Raw genomic sequence first — 21,431 nt, 5'->3', positions numbered from 1 at the left:
TCTGATCCTGATCATTCATGTATAAACATGTGAGTGGGGATATTCTATATAAAAGAGTTTGTATAAGACCGGACCACGAAATGATTAGTCTCATTATATAACACTATTCATAATAAAGACTTACATTTCACCAGGATGACTATAAGTAACGTGAACTGAATCCGTGAGTTGTGAACTCCTGCCTATGAGGATGGTCCGTTGATTTGTATTGGTGAGAATGGCCACATCACCGACTCAATAAGCTTATTTGGAGATTCTTCTGATTGGGGAGCTGGGAACACAGCTACACAAGATGGAATTCACTTCTTCCCCGAGGCAGGGGTAAGTAGATAAATTACTCCCTTAAAGGCTGATTTCGAGTCTTGAACAATATGGAGCCACACCCTCTCTTGGGCCGAGAAGGATTTAGTCATAGTTAGACTATGATCTATTGTTCATTAGAAAGATCAGTGGTACTTAAAGAGCTAGATGTAACTACAGGGGAAAAACGGTATTTTAGAGCAATTTATGAAGGGTCATCGTATTGTTGTTTGGTTATATCCAATGGACATAAAAATATATCTATAGTGCGAAGAGTGCAGCTGTCGATCTTTAGTGGAGTGTTCGACAGTTAATGGATGGTGAATAATTTAATTAAGGAGTTTAATTAATTATTCATGTACTGTTGGAGCTTCAAGCTACAGATCCATGACATCCCCTTAGTAGCTCAATAGGATTAATTGAGAATCAGTTTTTGGATTAATTTGAATTGTTCAAATTAATATAAGGATTTAATTATATATGATATAATTAAGTTGTTTCAAATTATATGTGATATAATTATTATAATATATTTGATACATTATAGTTTAATAAGAGGAAATAAATATTTGAATGAGATTCAAATATAACTTCTATGAATTGGATTCATAGTTGTTAAATTTAATATAAATATGATTTATATTAAATACCATATAAGAGAGAAAATAAACTATAATTTATATTGTATGTGATACAGGATTAAAACTATAGGTTATATGTTATATTTGATATAACATATAATTTATATATATAATATATATATATATATATATATATATATATATAAGTTAGTTATCATATTTATATTTATATTATTATTATTTTAATAATAAGGGAGGGAGTTATAACTCCCTTCCTCTTCTTTTCTCTCCACCCACATAAGTGGGTGGTGGTTATATTTAACATGTAGAAAAGAAAATGTTTCTTCTTCTTCTTGACAAGATGATTGTTTTTTGATACAGAGAGAAAAAAGACAGAAGAGTTCTATGAATGTGAATTGAGTTTTTTTTGTGAACATTTTTCATTTCCTTCTTCCTCTCCACGAGAATTCCCTCAAATCCAAAATAGCCAGAGCCCACCACTCCTGGGTTCTCACCTTGAGAATACCAAGGAAATTTTCATGGTCGTGTTCGAACTCGTTCGAGTTATTTCTTGGAGAAAGTCTTCAAGTGGTTTATGTTCTGGTCAAGGGAAATCTTGAAGAAATGTCTTTAAAGTTGAGGTTTCTAAAACCCTTTCATTAACATGCTGTAATTTATAAATAAATGCATATCTTGCTTCTTATTTACTGTAAAAATTATATTTAATGAAAAATGATTTTTGGTCGATCTTGCTTCCGCTCAAGGTTCTTTTCTCACAGAATTCCTTCAATAAAATCATTTCAAATATTTATATATTTAAAACAGCTGAAAAATAATAAGGCAAAAGTTTTCTTCATGTACTTATCTTTGGTAATTAAAATTTTGTCACATAAAAGTCTTAATGAGATTAAGAAGAAGATTAAAAGTTGTCATCTAAATAAGTTAGAAGACAAATATTTTAACATTATATGTGACTTATCTTGGAGATAAGATGACCAAATATTTTAAGAACCAAAGAACCCTTAAAACTTAGACATTCATATCTTTATGGTACTGTGAATGTCAAGGTAAGAGTATGGATATTACAGTAATTATTCAAAGTATAGTTATGTTTACCTAAATTATAACATTTGAAAGGTTCAAGATGTATAAAACTTATTAGGTAAAATAAATTGAAACACATCGATCAAATCGAGGTAAAGAGTACAAAAAATCTGAGATTTCCAGGACTATTTTGATAATACATGGAATCCAATAATAACGAACTCTTTACACCTAGTTGCCTTAATTGTTTTGGGGATACATAGTAGTGACTGTTGTATACTTTTTTTAACATCATTCCATTTCTAAGGTGTTTCAGAAACTCCATATGAGATGTGGAGAAGACATAAAGGTTGTTTATGACATGTAAAGGGTGTTTACATATTTCAGAATTTTGGGAAAAGATCAACATATGTATTAGTGTCGAACCCTAAGAGTGTCGAATCCTAAGGTATTGGAACATCGTTCAAATAGCATGCCTATTTGTAGGCGACCCAAAAGCAGTGTACTCTTCAAATTTAGAAGAAAATCGAGTATTTGTATCGACAAATGCTAAATTTTCTGGAAAAGTACACGTGTAAGAGATCATCATGTATTATATCTAATTTCCATAAATGCAAAATAAATATCAATAAGAGTTATTGATTAAGCTGACCTTGTAACAAAAGTTGTTGAGATAAGTTAGATGCATCTTCCTCAAAGAGTTGAGGGTGCCTCGATGTAGTGGGAGGATTGTAGCTAGTCATAATTTGGGTTTAATGGAAACTCGAGTCATCAGTTTTGGTGATGGCATTGATAAACAAGAAGTTGTGGATATAAGATGAATTACCTAGTTTTTGTTTGAATAAGAAGTAGACTGTATGCTGATATGTTTACAGCGATCCTCTCGGCTAAAGTATTTGAGGGTCGCCTAGTAAGACTAGGACTGCGGGTTGTATTAACTAGGACAAGTGGAGAAAAACCCATGGTATGTGATACCTAAAGCAAACCATGGGTATGTGATTCGCTAGTTTATTGTATTTCTCTCTAAAAACTAAAAAAACTCAACATTATGTTTACATATGTTCGTCACCACTAGAGTTTTAGTCCAAGCGGGAGTTTGTTGAACTTTATGTTCTAAAACTCGTGATTTGTAAACGATAAACTTATTTTGTAAATCAATAAAGTTTTTATTGAAGTTTGATTAAATAAAGTTGTTATTGAATATATGAATTCCTTATTTCGTTTTAGAAATAAATACAATAAACTAAAATATCCATGACTATTACATGAGTACTTGAACTTTAGTTGGAGATATAAGAGTGGATCAGGTTCGAGTAAATAGTCAAAATGATCTATAGTATATGAATAAGATTGGGTACCTTATTCTGGTAACACTATTGGATGCGGCCCATTCTGTAGTTGTTACAATTTGTTGTAAAGTGCTACAAACGAAGTGATCCTAATTCGCTCATGTGGTGACATGAGGAGTGAAGGCGTCCTATGCAATGAGTTTTCATAAGATCGGACCAAGAAATGAGTCACTTTTACTTTATAATGTTGTTTACTATTTAAGACTAACTATTTCAAAGCGATGACCTAAGTAACTAAATCTTAATCCTAAGCTAACTATGAACTCCTGTTTATTCGATATTATCCTTAGATTTTCATGGTTGAATGTCGCCTCAACGGCGCCAGCTAAATAAGCCTCCCATTTCAAGGGTAAGACCGGGTAGATAGCTGGGGACATAGGGTATAAGATGAAATTCACTCATACCTGCTTTTAGGATTAGTAGAGAGGTTGTTCCCTTAAATGCTGACTTTGAGTCTTGAACAAGGGGTCCCACACTCTCATTGGCCCGAGAGGGACTCGGTTTGATGATTGGATCTCAAACCAATTGTTCATTAGAGGATCAGTGGGACTTAAGAAATAAGAGGTAATCTCAGGGGTAAAATAGTTAATGACCCACCGTTATTACGAACAACCTGTGAGGGTTAACTTACTAATTATGGTTATATCGAGTGGACACGATATATCTACGATGAGAGGAGTGCAACTACTGGACTTTAGTGGAGTGACGCGTAGTTAACGAATGGGGGTTAATTCATTTTAAATCGTTTGGTCAATTGATCTCGGATCATTAGAGTCCATGATCTGTAGGTCCATTAGGTTTCCCTACTAGCTCACAAACAGAATAAACCTTAGAATAGCATGATGAGTTAATTTGAAATATTCAAATTCGAATTGAGGGAAATAGTAATTATATGTGATATAATTATGCATTTAATTATTGAATTAAACGAATTGGAGAATAAGATAATATTAAAATATAATTTAAATATTAATATCATGAATAGAGATTCATGGTGTTGGAATTGGTATTTAATTAATTTAATATTTGATATTAAATAAATTATTTTTTAAATTGAAATTTTGGATTTTGTGAAAATTCAAATTTAGAAAATCAATTTTATTTAATTTAATTTTGAGAAAATTAGATTAAAACTGGATTTATTTGAAAAATCAAGAAACTTGTTTTTAAATCAATTTTAAAATAATTGATTTTTAGAAATTGGAGAAATCCAATTTGGTTTTTTAAAATTGAAAAAACCCATTTAGTTGGTTTTTCCAATTTTTGAGTCATTTGACTCATTCTCCACCCAAATCCACTTCATTGTTTTAAGTAGGAGATGTAGCTTCAGTATGCACTCTGATGACATGTAGGGTTTCTGCTAGGATTCCATATTGAAGAAGAAGTTCTTCAAGTTGCTGAAGAAAACCTTATTCTCCTATCAAATTCTTCTCAAGTTCCAGCTTATTGTCAACAACGTTTTTCTTCTCTTTTTCAAATATTATTTCTAAATGATTAAAATGAATGCCATTAGAAAAAAAAAAAAATTTAAAACAAACTTTTTACATTACATTAGTGAGTATTAACTAAAGGTAGTAACTTGTAGTTGAATATACTCTTTTTTCTCTATCTTACTTGTATTTGTAGCATCAAGTTTAAACACTTATTTTGTAATTGTTGTTTTTTTTACAGATAGTTAAAAAAACATGGGGTGAAAAGATTTGAACTAGATGGATGATGATTAGAATTTTGACATTTCATTATTATGTGATTTATGTTGATGGAAAAAACAGAAAGTAAGTTTTTCAAAATTAAAAAGAGGAACTCAATTACATATTTAACTAAATGTGAGTGGGTGTGCTTTGGAACTTAATTTGTTTATAGATTGTGGCTAGAGGGACTCCAAGAGCATTTGCTAGAGTTCAAAAAGTTTGTAGAAAATATCGTATATAGAAAGCATGTCAAAAACTTTTCTTGTGGACATGGAGTTACAAGATGAATTTCAATTGTTATCTAGTTTCTTTGGGTGATATGTTTGTTATTCATACTTTTTAGGAACTTTTTAGGTTGTTTTAAGAGTCAAAGTACCATTTGAGTACTTTTTAAGAGTTTTTTAGTTTGGCTTTGAGAGTGAAAGTACCTCTTAGATACTATTTAGGAGCTTTTAAGTTAGTTTTGAGAGTCAAAGTGACTTACAGGAACTTTCGAAGTTTTTTTTAGAGTCAAAGTGTCACTTAGACAAATTTTAGGACTTTTTTAGTTGGAGTTGGAGAGTGAAAGTGACACTTGAGAACTTTTTAGTTTGGGTTTGAGAATCAAAGTGACACTTCGTCATTTTTAGATTATTTTAAGAGTGAAGGTGCTTCTTAGACACTCCTTAGAAGCTTTTTTAGTTGGTTTTGAGAGTTAAAGTGACTTTTAGAAACTTTTTTAGGTTTCTTTTAGAGTCAAAAGTTTCACTTAGGTACTAATAAATTTTAAATTTGTGTAGCAAAAAAGAAGACGAATAAGAAGAGTAGAAAATGTCTCGACTTCAACCATTGTTGGGGGTTAAAATCCTTTCTACAAATGCAAAATGAATTAATATGGTGCAAATTCATTATCTCATTATGTCTAACTAATAATTTTTTTATTGAACTATAGACAACAAAAAATGGTGAAGATGTCGGCCCAGTGAAATTTTTTCACGAAAGTCACTCCTCAGAGAAGGATGGGTGGGTAAGCGAAGCTGCTAAAGATGCATATGTACATTGTATTATATTATACATGTGTAAATTTATGTTTAATATATGTGTTTTAGTGGATTTAATTAGGAACTTGTTACATTGTTATGTGGCTATCCTGTAGCTATGGTAGCCAATATAGGTACTTTTATTTCAACATTCTCTATGTTTTAGGTGTGTTTTTAAGACAAGTTTGTAGTTTTGTAGAATTTTTTTTTTTCTTTTGTTACTTTGTAGGTTTTGATAACGGGCAGAAATGCACGTTATTACAACGCAAAGATATAAAACAATGTGGGAATGCAACAGTAAAAATATGTAAAATCGTATCCAAAAGCATTAAACTAAGAATATTGCGATCACATGCGCCCATCGCATAAAAGCAACTAATTTACTTATTTTGTACAGGAAAAATGCGTTGGCGCAAAGCAAATTGCGATTCAAGGAATTCAGTGACCGTGCGCACTAAAAGATTGCGACCGCAAAGCCATGCGATCATATGCGTTCGCGAGAAGTTGCTCAAGAAGGTGGCCGCATAAAGATGGCGCATCAAGGTGAAAGCATAATAAATCATGATGGGACGGAAAGCTAATGACGGTCGAATCCGAATTCAGTTGACAAGCTGTTAACGACACACTGTAGCAAGTACATTCAATTTTTTGGTGACCATTAATCGGCGCATCAAACAGAATATTTAATGACCTCCCATCATTGTAATCATTAGAGAGAAAAGTTCTTCACCTTGAAGCTCGAAGGCCACCACTGTTAAACGAGTTCGAGTTCGACACAGTTTGCCATATACATAGAAGATAGAATATACAATTAGTTAGTCGTTAGTCTGTAGTTGTTCATATACTTAAAGGCGGAGCCGAGCGAAGAGAAGAAGATGCCGAGAGATCATTCCTGGTTAGCTCGAAAGACTTCCGGGAAGCACTGCAACGAAGAGAGGGCTGACACTTGCGAAAGCAAGGATATTCTTCTAGACAGAGTAGAGTAAAAAGACAGTGTAAAAGCCTCGGGAAGCAAGGCATTGCTACCGGGCTTCTTGTCCCTACTTTCCATTGTTGTTTTGTATTCTGACTTTATTTATAAAATGGAATTTTCATCTCAGCATCTGTTCAATCTCTTCACATATTGCATAAGTAGCTAAATTTCCGAATGGGTTGAGAAGTACTTAGCTAGCATCACCTAAGATCTTCACTTTATGCGATCATCTTGTCTTATGTATGCGTCTTTTACCCTTTAGAGATACTTGAGATAGTAGTCTAAAGAAAGAACCTAGACTTGAGAGAGTCAGGTTAGAATCTAGGCTTGAGAGAGTCAGATTAGAATCACATAAGCAAGAGATAGAAACTTAGAGATAAATTCTATTTGCTATTATGCATCGCATGCACCCTAGAAATAGGATATGATAGTATGCGGTCACCTTGTGTATGTATGTATCATTCATCATCACATAGAAAAGAATAGAGGCTTAAACACAAGTCCTATCAACATTATCGTATACATTGCATGCGTCCTAGAAATCAGAACTATAGCATTTGCATTGAGAGATGACATGTTGTTGTTGTGTGTGTAGCATGATCGCATAACTTGAACGCAATCTTAGAAAATGCTAGCTAAATTCCTTCTCAACCCGTTCCCCGCATACACATTGTAACTTTCGTTGTCATCAACTCTTTACTCAATTCCATCGCATAGAATTTATACTTAAACAAAACACCAACCAAACTTATTTGTTTTGTCACCGCAAAGGAATCAAAATTTATCGTCACATATTGTCTCGGTAGTCCCTATGTTTGACCCTGGCTTACCAGGCAACCTAGTAGGATTTATACTTGGGTTTTACTAGGAAAACTTGCATGTGCAATGCATAAACCATCATTGCAATTATACACCATTATTTCATCACATTCATAACGCATCAAGTTTTTGACGCCATTGTCAGGGACTTCGCAGCTAATAGTTTGTTGAGTTTTGTGTTTTCGCAGGCAACCTTTTTACCTTGGGAGTATTGTAGCTTGTGTAACCAAGTTGCAACAATATTTGAAGTGTAGGCAATGTGCCGAAAGCTAGTATTAACCCCGAGATAGAAAGGTAATCAGTCACATGAACTAAAAGCAATTATAAGCGCGTGACGACCAACATGCATCCAACAATTGCCAGAAGTTCCAATGGTCAGGGTGAGCCGCTTGACCTAAGCAGTTGAGATCAATCTCCTACATGGAAGACTCCTAGCGATGGCTTCACTCTAATTTCTCCAGGGACGTCTTCTATTCTATATTTACCTTGCTTTCTTAGTTTAGTTTATTTTAATTATTGTTGTTTTGGATATGCGGCTGCTTTCTTGGATATGGTGTGTTTGCTCCTTGTAGGTGCAATAATAATTCTCCTCGGTGCGCAATTACAATGGAAGAATCCTCTCCATCATTCAACGTATGGCGTTGACAGCATGAATTCTAAAGCATGGTCACAAGTGTTATTCTACTTGAAGGTTCTTTTCTTATTATCTTTTATGCATTATCCTTTTAAAATTCTCTTTTGTCCAATTTCCTATCTTTGCGTTGATAACTTAGCATCCATGATGGTACTTATAATTCGCTACATCCGCTAACTAAACATCGCAAGGCTCACCTCACTTTTAATAGCTTCTTCAAGGTTTGATAGTCTAAGTTTTGTTATGTGTAAACCTCTGCTCAGACATTTGTTACCGCATTCTTGATGAATTTGTCTTTAGCTTTTTGGCGAGAGCGTTGCTGCTCTCTAAGTTTGGGGGTGGCAATGGTCCCAAAAAATGCATCTGCCACATTGCGATGCTATTCAAATAAGTAAAAAAAGGAAAATCTTCGGGAATAAAAACTCCATTGTCAGCGCAAAAGGGAAACTCAAGCTGATAAGAGTTAAGTTGTGAAAGGCAGTTACCCGTAGTTGGATACTTCGCATGACACCCGTGCAGGTAAGCCAAAACGAAAGTAAGTGGCCAAGGTCAACGCATAAAAGCAACTCCTCTGTCTAGCGCAAGCCAAATGAAGCCAAGGCAAGAGTTTAGTTGAATATGGCACGCAACCGAGTTGGTTGTCCGCATGACACCCGTGGAGGCAAGCCAAAACGAAGAGCGTAACCAAGTTCAATGTCGCATTCTAATAATAAATGCAAAACTTTGAATTGTTTTAAACGAACGCATTGTTAAAAGCTAAAAGCAAAGTTACGGGAATTGAGTAAAAAGTTTTTTTGAGCAGAGGCTTACCTGATTTAAGCTTAGAAAAGATCTCTTTGAAGAAGTAGCCAAAGTTGAGGAGAGCGTTGCTGCCAAGGTTAGAGGCATGAGTAAATTATATTCTGAGAGGCTAATCATCGCAAAGGAAAGCCAGAGGGTGAATTATGAATTTCCTAAGTATAAAGCATGCTTGAGGACAAGCATAATTCTAAGTTTGAGGGTGTGATGACAGGTAGAAATGTACATTATTATAGGCCTTTTATTTAGAATTATGAAGGTTGTTAAGAAGAATATGCGGTGATTATACTAAGAATTCATGAGAAAGTGAGCTTGCGTCAATCAACAATGAGAGTCTCGACTAACCCACTATTATGCATTGTTTTGCATCCAATTGTCTATTTTTGTGGCTAACACAAGAATTGATCACATGCGGTAAATCTCACCATCGCAGAGGCGATCGCATATGTTCGACACATGGATGTTGCGGCCATCAACCGCTTGCACCCATTGCATAGAGGTTGTGGCTACGGAGTAATAACTATAATAGAGGGATGAACGCAAGGGTGGTGTGCGATGATACTCCGAAAACCAAGCATGAACGCATACCTCGAGAGTATCAAAAGGTGATGTTGACATTTCACCTACCATGCCTTTAGTAGCATAGATTTAGAGCAGGTCCATCATGTCGTTAGCTGCAGAATTTCAGAGAAGGACCATTAATGTTGTCGGCGATCGAGCTCTATAAATAGAAGCCTTAGAGCACAACTTGAAGGGATCCGAGCTTCTGCCTTCGGGCAGATCCTTATGATCCAGACAAAAGCATGAGAAGATATTCTTGAGAGTTCTTCATTCCTTCAACCATTCCGAGTGATGATCGGAGCTCTGCCGGAGATAGACCTCGAGAGAGACTACTCCACAACCCATCCATAGCACCACCAGCAGCCTTGACACATATCTAATGGAAGCAAGACATTGCCCATCTGACCCTCCATATCTATCCTATCTATGTATTGTATTACATTGTGTCTTAAGAGATTAATACATTTTGTGATCAATGTGTTTCTCTACTTCCTTCAATTACATTTTCATTTACTTCTTCTTATCATCCTTTACTTTCATTGCAACAATTAAGTAAGATTACAAGAGTATCGCATACTTAATCATGCGACATAAACATATGAAGCATATAGCAAACCACCGAGAGGTGTGCATTTGATGCGTTGTTAATGTGATGAAATAATGGTGTATATTGCGATGGTGGTGTATGCGTTGTGCATGCAAGTATTCCTAGCAAAATCCAAGTATAAATTCTACTAGGTTGCCTGGTAAGCCCAGGGTCATACACAAGGACTATGGAGACAATATGCGACGGTGATTTCAGATTCCTTTGCGGTAACAAATAAAACAATGATTTGGTTGGTAAGTTTGTTTAAAATATAAATCCTATGCGGCGGAATTGAGAAAAGAGTTAATACAGCGAAAGTTACAATGAGTATGCAGGGAATGGGTTGAGAAGGGATTTAGCTAGCGCTTCCTGAAATTGCATTCAAACTATGCGATCATGCTACACACATACAATAGCAATTCATCTTCCAAGGCAAATGCTATAGCTCCTAGTTTTATAACGCATGCGCTGTATACGATGATGTCTATAAGACTTATTCCTAAGTCGCTATTCTTGTCTATGCGATGATGAATGATGCACACAGATACAAGGTGACCGCATACCATCTTATCCTATCTCTAAGGTGCATGCGATGCGTTAATAGCAAACAAAACTTATTCCTAAGTTTCTATCTCTTGATTATGCGGTTCTAATCTGACTCTCCCGAGCCTAGATTCTAATATGACTTTTTCAAGCCTAGATTCTATCCTTAGGCCACCCTCCTGAGCATTTCTAAAGGACGAATGACACATACATAATACAAAATGATCGCATAAAGTGAAGATCTCAGGTTATGCTACCTAAGTGCTTCTCAACCCATTCGGCAGTTTAGTTACTCATGCGTAATGTAAAGAGAGTGAACAGATATAGAGATGCAAATTCCATTTTATAAATAAGATCGGAATACAGAATGACAACGGAAAATAGGGACAGAGATCTTTCACCTTGATGCGTCGTCTCAATGCAGCCACCTTCTTGAGCAGATCTTCGCAAACGCATACGATCGCATAGCCTTGCAATCGCAATCTCTTAATGCACTCGGATTCTGAATTCCTTGGATTGCAATTCTGCCTTGTGCCAACACATTTTCCTGCACAAAATACGTAAATTAGCTGCTTTAATGCGATGGACGCATGGATCGCAATGTTATCAACTTAATGCTTTTGGACACGATTTTATATATTTTTACTGTCGCAATCCTACATTGTTTTATGTCTTTGTGTTGTAATAACGTGCATTTCTACTTGTTATCACACCCCCAAATTTAAAACAATGCTTGTCCTTAAGCATAAACTAAGGATTTTCTCTAAAAAGTCAGCCACCTTTTTCTTTCCTAGATTTCTCGGGGTGCTTTATTCAAATCCTATGTACCAAAATCTCCTTAATTCCTATCCAGGTCTCTTCTTAAAATATTTCTAAAATTTAGGAACCGCAAGTTCAACCTTCAAAAAGACTTTACTTGTTTCCAGGGCATCGCATGATTTATTTCATAAAAAGAAAAAAAAATCAACTGGGGTGTTTTCAAATGATTTTTATCCTTGCGTAGTTTAGGTGTTCTTTCTATGACCTTGCGCTAATCCAAGTGCCTAGCCTTCGTTTTGGCTTGTGACCACGTGTGTCATGCGAGCATCCAACTACAAGCAAGGCGCTCTCTCTCAGTCTAAACTCATGCCCATTTGGCAGCGGAGTTGCGATCATTTTATTTATGCATTGATCACGATTCCTACCTTTGTTATGGCTAACCCCCACGTGTGTCATGCGGACATCCAACTATAAGTAGGATCCGATCGTAACGTTATGATTTTTTTATGCCTAAAAATAGCAAGGTTGAAAATAAATACCGCACCCCCAAATTTAAACGCAACAATATCCTCATTGCTGAAAGATTGAAAGAATTCATGCGATGCTCTTAGGAGATTTCGTAAAAGTCAGTTTGAAAGAAAGCTGGTGGACCACTAACTTGTAGAAATATTTCATGAATTGACTGTGTTATAATTAAGTTAACTCTAGTGCATGTGATTAGAAATAAAGGCATGCATTTCATCATTGAAATCATAATTGGCATAGAAAACAATGCGGTGACTTACTAAAGTAATCAATATTTAATGATTCACCGATTAAAGAGGATGCGATGATAAAAATATCAAAGTTAAAATGAGATGCGAGAGTGCAAAATTTGGAATAAACAAAGTCAAGGAAAGATACAACACCCAAATTTGCTCGGTCGCCCGCATTATTCACATCCATCTTTGTAGTGAGTCGATTTCTTCTATTGCGGTGGCTGAATAAGCTAGTCGTGTCTTTTGATTATCGTGTAGCTCCCCCGCAATCGTTCACCATGGTCATTGCAAAAAAAAAAAAAACATTGAGAGGGTCAAAAATATAAACGACAAAGTTAACAAACTTTTTCTCTCTCTCTCTCTCTCTCTCTCTCTCTCTCTCTTTTTTTATGCGAGTAAAAAGGATATATAAATGATAACAAATATAAAAGATAGGTAGAGTGAGTTCATGAATCAAAGATAGGAAAAAAGATACTCCAAAAGAATTATGCCCCTGATGAGTTTTTGTCGCATAACAACGCAGGGACCGCTCAATTTTTCTTCATTTAGGATTTCTCAAGTCTACGGAGGTATTTTCCCAATGAAAGTCACCTCTGCGATATATCTTGACTCTTTGCTCGTTGATCTTGAATGCGCGGGTCCCTTCTTCATTAGTCAATTCGACCGTACCATGCGGGAATACTTCTTTGATTATAAAGGGTACGGACCAGCATGACTTTATTTTACCAAGAAAGAGTCGTAGTCGTGAATTGAATAATAATACCTTTTGTCCGACTTGGAGATTCTTCTCGCATAGTTGTTTGTCATCCCAACGTTTTGCACGCTCCTTGTAAATTTTGGCATTCTTATATGCTTGCATTCTCCATTCATCAAGCTCGACCAACTGAAGTTTCCTTGTTTCCCTTGTGGCCTTTAAGTCAAAATTGAGCTTTTTCACTACCCACATTGCTTTATGCTCCAGCTCAAGCGGCAAGTGACAGGCCTTTCCGAACACCAGTGCATACGAGGACATGCCTATAGGTGTCTTATAGGCGGTCTTGTATGCCCACAAGGCATCGTCCAGCTTTATTGCCCAATCTTTTCGTGAAGGTTTTACCACCTTCTCTAATATCATATTGATTTCCCTATTGGACACTTCAGCTTGATCATTTGTTTGTGGATGGTATGTGGTGGCCATCTTATGAAGGATATTATACTTGAGCAACAATTTGTTAATGATGTGATTAACAAAGTGGGAGCCTTCATCACTTATTATGGCACGTGGAGTGCCAAAGCGAGTGAAAATATTTTTCTTCAAGAACTTGGAGACTGCGGCCGCATCGCTTGCGACGCACGATACCGCCTCTACCCAATTGGAAATGTAGTTGATGACCAATAGAATGTATTTGTGACCATTTGATGGTGAAAATGGTCACATGAAGTCTATGTCTCAGACGTCGAATAATTCCAATTCTAAGATGATGTTCATGGGCATCGCATGCTTCCATGAAATGTTTCCCGTGCGCTGGCGCCAGTCACATTTCATTGCATAGTCCTTTGCGTCCTTGAATAATGTTGGCCAAAAATATTCACTTTGTAACACCTTTGCTGCTGTGCGTTGGCCTCCAAAGTGTCCTCCATATGGCGAGTCATGGCACTACGATAGTATGCGCCAGTGAGTAGCATCTGGTACGCATAGGCACAAAATCTGGTATGATCCCCTTTTATAAAGATTTGGCTCATCCTAATAATATGATTTACATTCATGTCTGAGCCGCCTCTTTTGGTGGGTTGTGTAGTCTTTGGGAAATTGTTCGCAAACCAGAAAATTGACCACGTCTGCATACCATGGTAATTCTTCAATTTTAAATAGCTGCTCATCTGGAAAAGTCGCGTTCACCTCTGACTGGTTGCGGTCGACTTCTGGATTTTCCAATCTTGACAAATGGTTCGCAACCTAGTTCTCCGTCCCCTTGCGATCAATGATTTCCATTTCGAATTCCTAGAGGAGGAGAACCCATCGAATCAATCTTGGCTACACATCTTTCTTTGTCATTAAGTACTTGATTGTCGAGTGGTCAATGTAAACGATCAGTTTGGATCCCAGTAGGTAAGTTCTGAATTTTTCCTATGAAAATATCACCGCAAGCAATTCTTTTTCTGTGGTAGTGTAATTTGTTTGAGCAGGGATCAGGGTTTTACTCACATATGCGATGGGGTGTAGCATTGTTTTCTTCTTTTTCGTCAGCACCGCCTACATCGCATAACCGCTTGCGTCGCACATTAGTTCAAACGACTGTGTCCAGTCCGGTGTGATCAACACAGGTGCGGTTATTAATGTGTTCTTCAGTATCTTGAATGCGTTGAGGCATTGGTCATCAAAGTCAAATGCTCTTTCTGGCTCCAGCAACGCACTCAATGGTTGTGTAATCTTTGAAAAGTCTTTCACAAAATGTCGATAAAAGCCAGCATGTCCTAAGAAGCTCCTGACAGGTTTCACATTCGCTGGAGATGGGAGCTTTTCAATCGCCTCAATCTTCGCCTTGTCCACCTCCAGCCCATCCTTGGAGACTTTGTGCCCGAGCACAATACCTTCCTTCACCATGAAGTGGCACTTCTCCCAGTTCAGCACAAGGTTCGTCTCTTCACATACACCAAGAAGTCGTCCATGAAAATTTCTACAGAATTTTCAAGATACTCAGAAAAGATGGCCATCATACACCTCTGGAATGTGCTTGATGCATTGCACAAGTCGAACGGCATGCGTCGAAACGCAAATGTTCTATAGAGCCAGGTGAATGTGGTTTTCTCTTGATCTTCAGGAGCAATCATGATTTGGTTATAGCCGGCATATCCATCGAAGAAGCAGTAATAATCATTTCTTGCTAGGTGGTCTAGCATCTAGTCGATAAAAGGCAAAGGGAAATGATACTTCTTTGTCGCCGCATTCAATTTGCGGTAATCCATGTAGATCCGCCAGCCAGTGATGTTCCTCATCGGTATTAGTTCATTATTTTCATTTGGGACTACCGCCATCCCTCTTTTCTTTGGCACACATTGCACGGGGCTGACCCACGTGCTATCGGCGATTGGATAGATAATCCCTGTGTCCAGTCATTTGATTATTTCCTTCTTCATGACCTCCTTCATCGCAGGGTTGAGTCTGTGTTAATGTTCGATCGATCCTTTCTGATTGTCCTTGAGACGTATCCTATGCATGCAATATGCGGGGCTGATTCCTCTAATGTCTGCTAGGTCCAGCCTATTGCTTTTATGTACTTTTTCAGGATGCTTAGCAGCGCATTTTCTTGGTCTTCTTGAAGTGCAGAGGAAATTATTACTGGTAGCATTTCATTCTGCCCTAGAAAAGCATACTTCAGGTGATTTGGCAGGGTTTTCAGCTCTATTGTTGGTGGTTGTTCCAAGGATGGCTTTTGTGTTTTTCTTTCTTAATTCATTGTCAGCTTTTCTTCTTTGGTTGATGTTTCTGCGATCACATTGCAGGTTACTATGGATGCGGTCGCATCCTCTCTTTCATTTTCATCTCCAAAATTTTCTTCTTCATATAAATTTGGATCATCATTGGACTCAGCGAGGTTTTCTTCTTCCGGATATTTTATGGCTCTGATAATATCAAACCTGATCTTCTGTCCGTTCCTGCTCAGTGTGATCTCTCCCTTGTACACGGTTCCTGCTCTGTTCCTGCGAGGTTTTCTTCTTTTTAAGTCTATGAGGGAATGGTGGCAACTGTATTTTCACGGTTCCCTTTTCTTTAGGCTTTGAAGTGGATGCAGTCTCCGGTTCCATCGTCTCTTCTATTTCTTCTTAAGTCAACGGGGTCTGTGGTTCCATCGAAATTGGAGCAGTCCATCGAAATTAGAGCAGTCCTGCTTGGCTCGTCGTAAGTCTTGTCAAACAGACCTTCAACTGTTGCCACATTGGCTGCTGTCTGTGATGTAGGGTTCAAACCGTGGTAAAAAATTTCCATCTGTAGACAATCTGGTAAGCCATTGTGTGGACAATCTCGCATCAATCGCTTAAACCTCGCCCAGGCGTCACTGAGCGATTCGTCGATATCTTGTTCAAAATTAGTAATCAACTTCCTCTTTCTGGCGTTTTCTGTCGGGGGGAAGTACTTCTTCATGAACTTTTCCACTACCTGTTCCCATGATGTAATCTCCCCTGGTTCGAGAGAATAAGCCCATTTTCGTGCCTGGTTACACAACAAAAATGGGAACAACGTTAATCAAACCTCCTCAGCGGAGATGTTTAGGAACACATACGTATTGCAGATTTCAATAAAACTCTGAAGGTGGACGTGCGGATCCTTGCCACCCCTACCGCCAAATTGTCCGGTAGTTTGAATCATCTGCAACATCACCAATTTCATCTCGAACCTCGATTCGTCTAAGGCTGGCCTCATAATTCCTGGTGAGAAATCATAAAGATTGGACGACGCATAGTCTCGGATGGGCCTATTGCGGTCGTTCGCCAAGAGGATGGGGTTCGCCATGATATTATTTGCATTTGGTGCTCTGTCTTCTGGTTGCTCTGCCATGTTTGGATCTTTCTCTTGTTATCATTGGCGGCTATTTCTTCTTCTTCTTCGGAAAGTTCTTTCAATCTCTGGGTCGTAATTGGGCTCAAGAGTTTTTCCTTCGCTCGACGCCCGCTTCTTCCCTTACCTAAGAAGAGGCAGTGCACAAAGATGGAAAGTCTACAAAGAAAATCACAAAGTTACCGTTAGCACAATCCGTATTGCCGTAGTCCCTGGCAACGGTGCCAAAAACTTGATGCGTTGTTAATGTGATGAAATAATGGTGTATATTGCGATGGTGGTGTATGCGTTGTGCATGCAAGTTTTCCTAGCAAAATCCAAATATAAATTCTACTAGGTTGCCTGGTAAGCCTAGGGTCGTACACAGGGACTATGGAGACAATATGCGACGGTGATTTCAGATTCCTTTGCGGTAACAAATAAAATAATGATTTGGTTGGTATGTTTGTTTAAAATATAAATCCTATGCGGCGGGATTGAGAAAAGAGTTAATACAGTGAAAGTTACAATGAGTATGTAGGGAATGGGTTGAGAAGGGATTTAGCTAGCACTTCCTGAGATTGTGTTCAGCTATGCGATCATGCTACACACATACAACAACAATTCATCTTCCAATGCAAATGCTATAGCTCCTAGTTTTATAACGCATGCGATGTATGCGATGATGTCTATTGGACTTATTCTTAAGTCTCTATTCTTGTCTATGCAATGATGAATGATGCACACAGATACAAGGTGACCGCGTACCATCTTATCCTATCTCTAGGGTGCATGCGATGCGTTAATAGCAAACAAAACTTATTCCTAAGTTTCTATCTCTTGATTATGCGGTTCTAATCTAACTCTCCCGAGCCTAGATTCTAATCTGACTTTTCCAAGCCTAGATTATATCCTTAGACCACCCTTCCGAGCATTTCTAAAGGAGGAATGACGCATACATAATATAAGATGATCGCATAAAGTGAAGATCTCAGGTTATGCTAGCTAAGTGCTTCTCAACCCATTCGACAGTTTAGTTACTCATGCATAATGTAAAGAGAGTGAACATATATAGAGATGCAAATTCCATTTTATAAATAAGATCAGAATATAGAATGACAATGGAAAATAGGGACAGAGAGCCTGGTAGCAATGTCTTGCTTCCCAAGGCTTTTACACTGAGATTTTCTCTACTCTGCCCAAAAGAATGTTCTTGCTTCTGCAAGAGTCGAACCTCTCTCTATTCTTAACGCTTCCCATCACTTTTTCGAGCTAACCAGGACGATCTTTCGCCGTCTTCTCTCTTCACTCACCTCTGCCTTCTAAGTATATAAAATTACAGACTACGGCTTTCTATGTATATCATGAAGAAGAACTTTAGATTATGAATAGTCGAACTCCTTTAACGAAGGTGGCCTTCGGTATTTATAGAGCTTCAAGGTGAAGAGATTTTTCTCTCAAATGATTGCACTGATGGGATGTCATTAATTCTCTGTCTGATGCGCCGATTAATTGTCACCAAAAAGTTGAGTGTACTTGCTACAGTGTGTCGTTAAGGCTTGTCAACTTAATTCGGATTCGACCGTCATCAACTTTCTGTCCCATCGTGATTTATTAAGCTTTCACCTTGATGCTTCGTCTCTATATGGCCACCTTCTTGAGTAGATCTTCGTGAACGCATATGATCACATAGCCTTGCGGTCGCAATCTCTTAATGCGCTCAGATGCTGAATTCCTTGGATCGCAATTCTACCTTGCGCCAACGCATTTTCCTACACAAAATATGTAAATTAGCTACTTTAATGTGATGGACGCATGCGATCACAATGTTCTCAACTTAATGCTTTTGGACACGATTTTACATATTTTTACCATCGCAATCCTACATTATTTATGTCTTTGCGTTGTAATAACGTGCATTTCTGCTCGTTATCAGTGTTGCACAAGTGTTGTGAGAAAATTCTCTTTACTTAGTGTGAGGTTGTAGCAACACTTGTCTATAAGCAGAATCAGTAGCGACTAACTGCCCGAGAGGGTAAGTAGTGAACACATTAAGCAAAGTAAGCAGTGTTCCTAGAGATAGGAATAATCTTATGTCAACCATGTTTTATGTGATTACCTTGTCTTATGAGCGTATCATTCATCATTTGGGCATACTTGAGAGAGTAGTCTAAAAACCAAATTTAGGTTTGAGAGAGTCATATTGGATCGCATAACCAAGAATAGAGGCTTAGAAATAAGTTTTGTTTGCTATTACACAGCGTATGCACCCTATAGATAGGATATGAAAGCATGTGGTCGAATCGCATGCGTCCAAAAGTAGGATACGGTGGTATGCGATCATCTTGTTTATGTGTGGGAGCAAGTGAGCAAGAATAGAAACTTAGACATAAGTCCTCTCGACACTATCACATATGCATCGCATGCGTCTTCGTCAAGTGTGCATAGCATAATCGCATAGCTTGCGCTGGTTGGGGTTAACCTTAAGATCAAGTTTATTAATACGGTGAAGATATCCCCGTCATTTTATCTATTTTCCCATGCATCTTGTTATGCGTTAACAGTTGTCGTGTCTCTAACTCTCATGGTCATACTTCCATTACTTAATCTGTTAGTTAGGAGTAGGAGTAGCGTATAACCCTTAACTTCAATATTCTTTTATTCTTCACCGCAACACATTACTTCATAACATTTAGCTACAAGTCCCAGAGTTCGACCTTGGATCACCCAAAAAACTTGCGATCTCGTTATACTTGGCGAGAGAGCAAGAAAACTTGTAACAGGAACGCATGGTCATCGAACGCATATCACATATCCCTTAGTTCAACGCATGACCAGCAACGCATGGAGAACGAACAATGAACTCATATTTATTTACTCCATTTTCCACCCATCAGTTTTCAAGAGAAAAAATTTTTTAGCTTATTTAGGAGGGAGGGGTTCACAATGTGGGGAGGGGTTCCGAGACTTTTTAGGAACTTTCTTTTAGCTTATTTATAGCTTTCGAGAGATGAACTATATATTTTTAGGACTATTGAATTACTTATTTAGTCTCAAAAGTTGTATAGGTAGTGTTGGGGTATTTTTGTTGTTTGCAGGCCCAAAAGGATTTTAGCACTAAGGCTCAGCTCTTCCGGATAAGATCAAATGAAGTTGATGAAGGATATGGTTGATGTTGAGCCACGAATACTAAGGGATCCAGCAACACGTGTATGGCGAGATCTTCCTTCAGCTGAGCAAATCGGTGAGTGTGGGAAGAAAAATCATTTCAGGTAAAAATACTCTATCACACTTCTCGAAACTCTCTGTGCTTCTCTCTTTCTCAGATTATGTTGCCAAGCAATTCTTTGATGTTTTGTGTTGATTTTGCAGAGAAAATATGAGGATTTTGCAAGGAGATAAGGAGAAAAATAAGAAGAAGACTCAGTTACCTCAGTTATGTGGTTCGACCAAGATGCCTACGTCCATGGGAAGATCTCTTACTTTTCTTTTTCTTTAAAGATTGTTTTATAGTAGTTTAGTGTTTACAAGAGAAATGTGAAGAATGCATGTAATAGAACTGATTAGTAGGTATTTGTATTACATACCTTTTTCAGTTACAAGATGTAAAAGTTTGTTAAGTAAAACTAAACTAGTTGAAGTATGTATTTGAGTCAATGTTTTACAAATTCTCCACCTTGACTCTAATACATGCAATCTTCGGATCTTTTGGATTTTGAACACTCTATTTACCCTGTGTGTGGTACGTCAAAGCCAACTAGCTCAAGACATTTGATTAGCTTGAGCTTTGGTACTGGTTTCATCAACATATCAGCTGCATTCTCTGAGGTATGGACTTTTAAGATTTCTATTTCCCCTGTCTCCACTTTATCTCTGATGAAATGATACTTTATGTCAATATATTTTGTTCTTATGTGGTATTGTGGATTTCTGGATAAGTGTATAGCACTTTTGTTATCACAGTAGAGTTTTACTACTGTTTGATTTAATCCGAAGTCATTCAACGATCCTTTAAGCCACAATGCCTCTTTAATTGCTTCTGTTAATACCATGTATTCAGCCTCTGTTGTAGATAAGACCACTATAGGTTGTATTGTAGCTTTCTAGTTGATTAGATTAGGACCATAGAGGAATAGATAGCCTGTTAGAGACCTCATTTTGTCCAAATCACTAGCATAATCAGTATCCACATATCTATATAACTCTAGGTTTGGTTCAACTGATTGTTGATAGATTAGTCTTGAGTTTTTTGACCAAATTAAGTACCTTAGGATCTATTTAGTGGCTTCCCAGTATCTCTTACCTGGGTTAGACATATATCTACTAACAAAACTAGCTCTATGTGAGAGATCAGGTTTGGTAGAAATCAATAAATACATTAGGCTTCCAACTGTCTGGCTATAGAGTACAGTAGACATCTGTTTTAGATGTTCTAAGTCAGAATCTTTAGGAGAGTTAGATGAGGATAATTTGAAATGCTGAGCAATTGGTAGGCTTATA

General features: G+C 37.3%; 1 non-coding gene across 1 annotated transcript; it reads left to right on the top strand.

Moving 5' to 3' along the window:
• Window positions 1–16,398: 16,398 nt before the first annotated feature.
• On the top strand, window positions 16,399–16,505 carry LOC120074794 (small nucleolar RNA R71). The gene has a single exon (XR_005481076.1). It is a non-coding gene; the product is annotated as a small nucleolar RNA R71 (small nucleolar RNA).
• Window positions 16,506–21,431: the final 4,926 nt, after the last annotated feature.

The sequence above is a fragment of the Benincasa hispida genome, chromosome 3 (genome assembly GCF_027475165.1).
Source record: "Benincasa hispida cultivar pf3 chromosome 3, pf3_genome.v1.1, whole genome shotgun sequence".
Lineage (NCBI taxonomy): Eukaryota > Viridiplantae > Streptophyta > Magnoliopsida > Cucurbitales > Cucurbitaceae > Benincasa > Benincasa hispida.
This window is presented reverse-complemented; position numbering and strand designations above follow the sequence as displayed.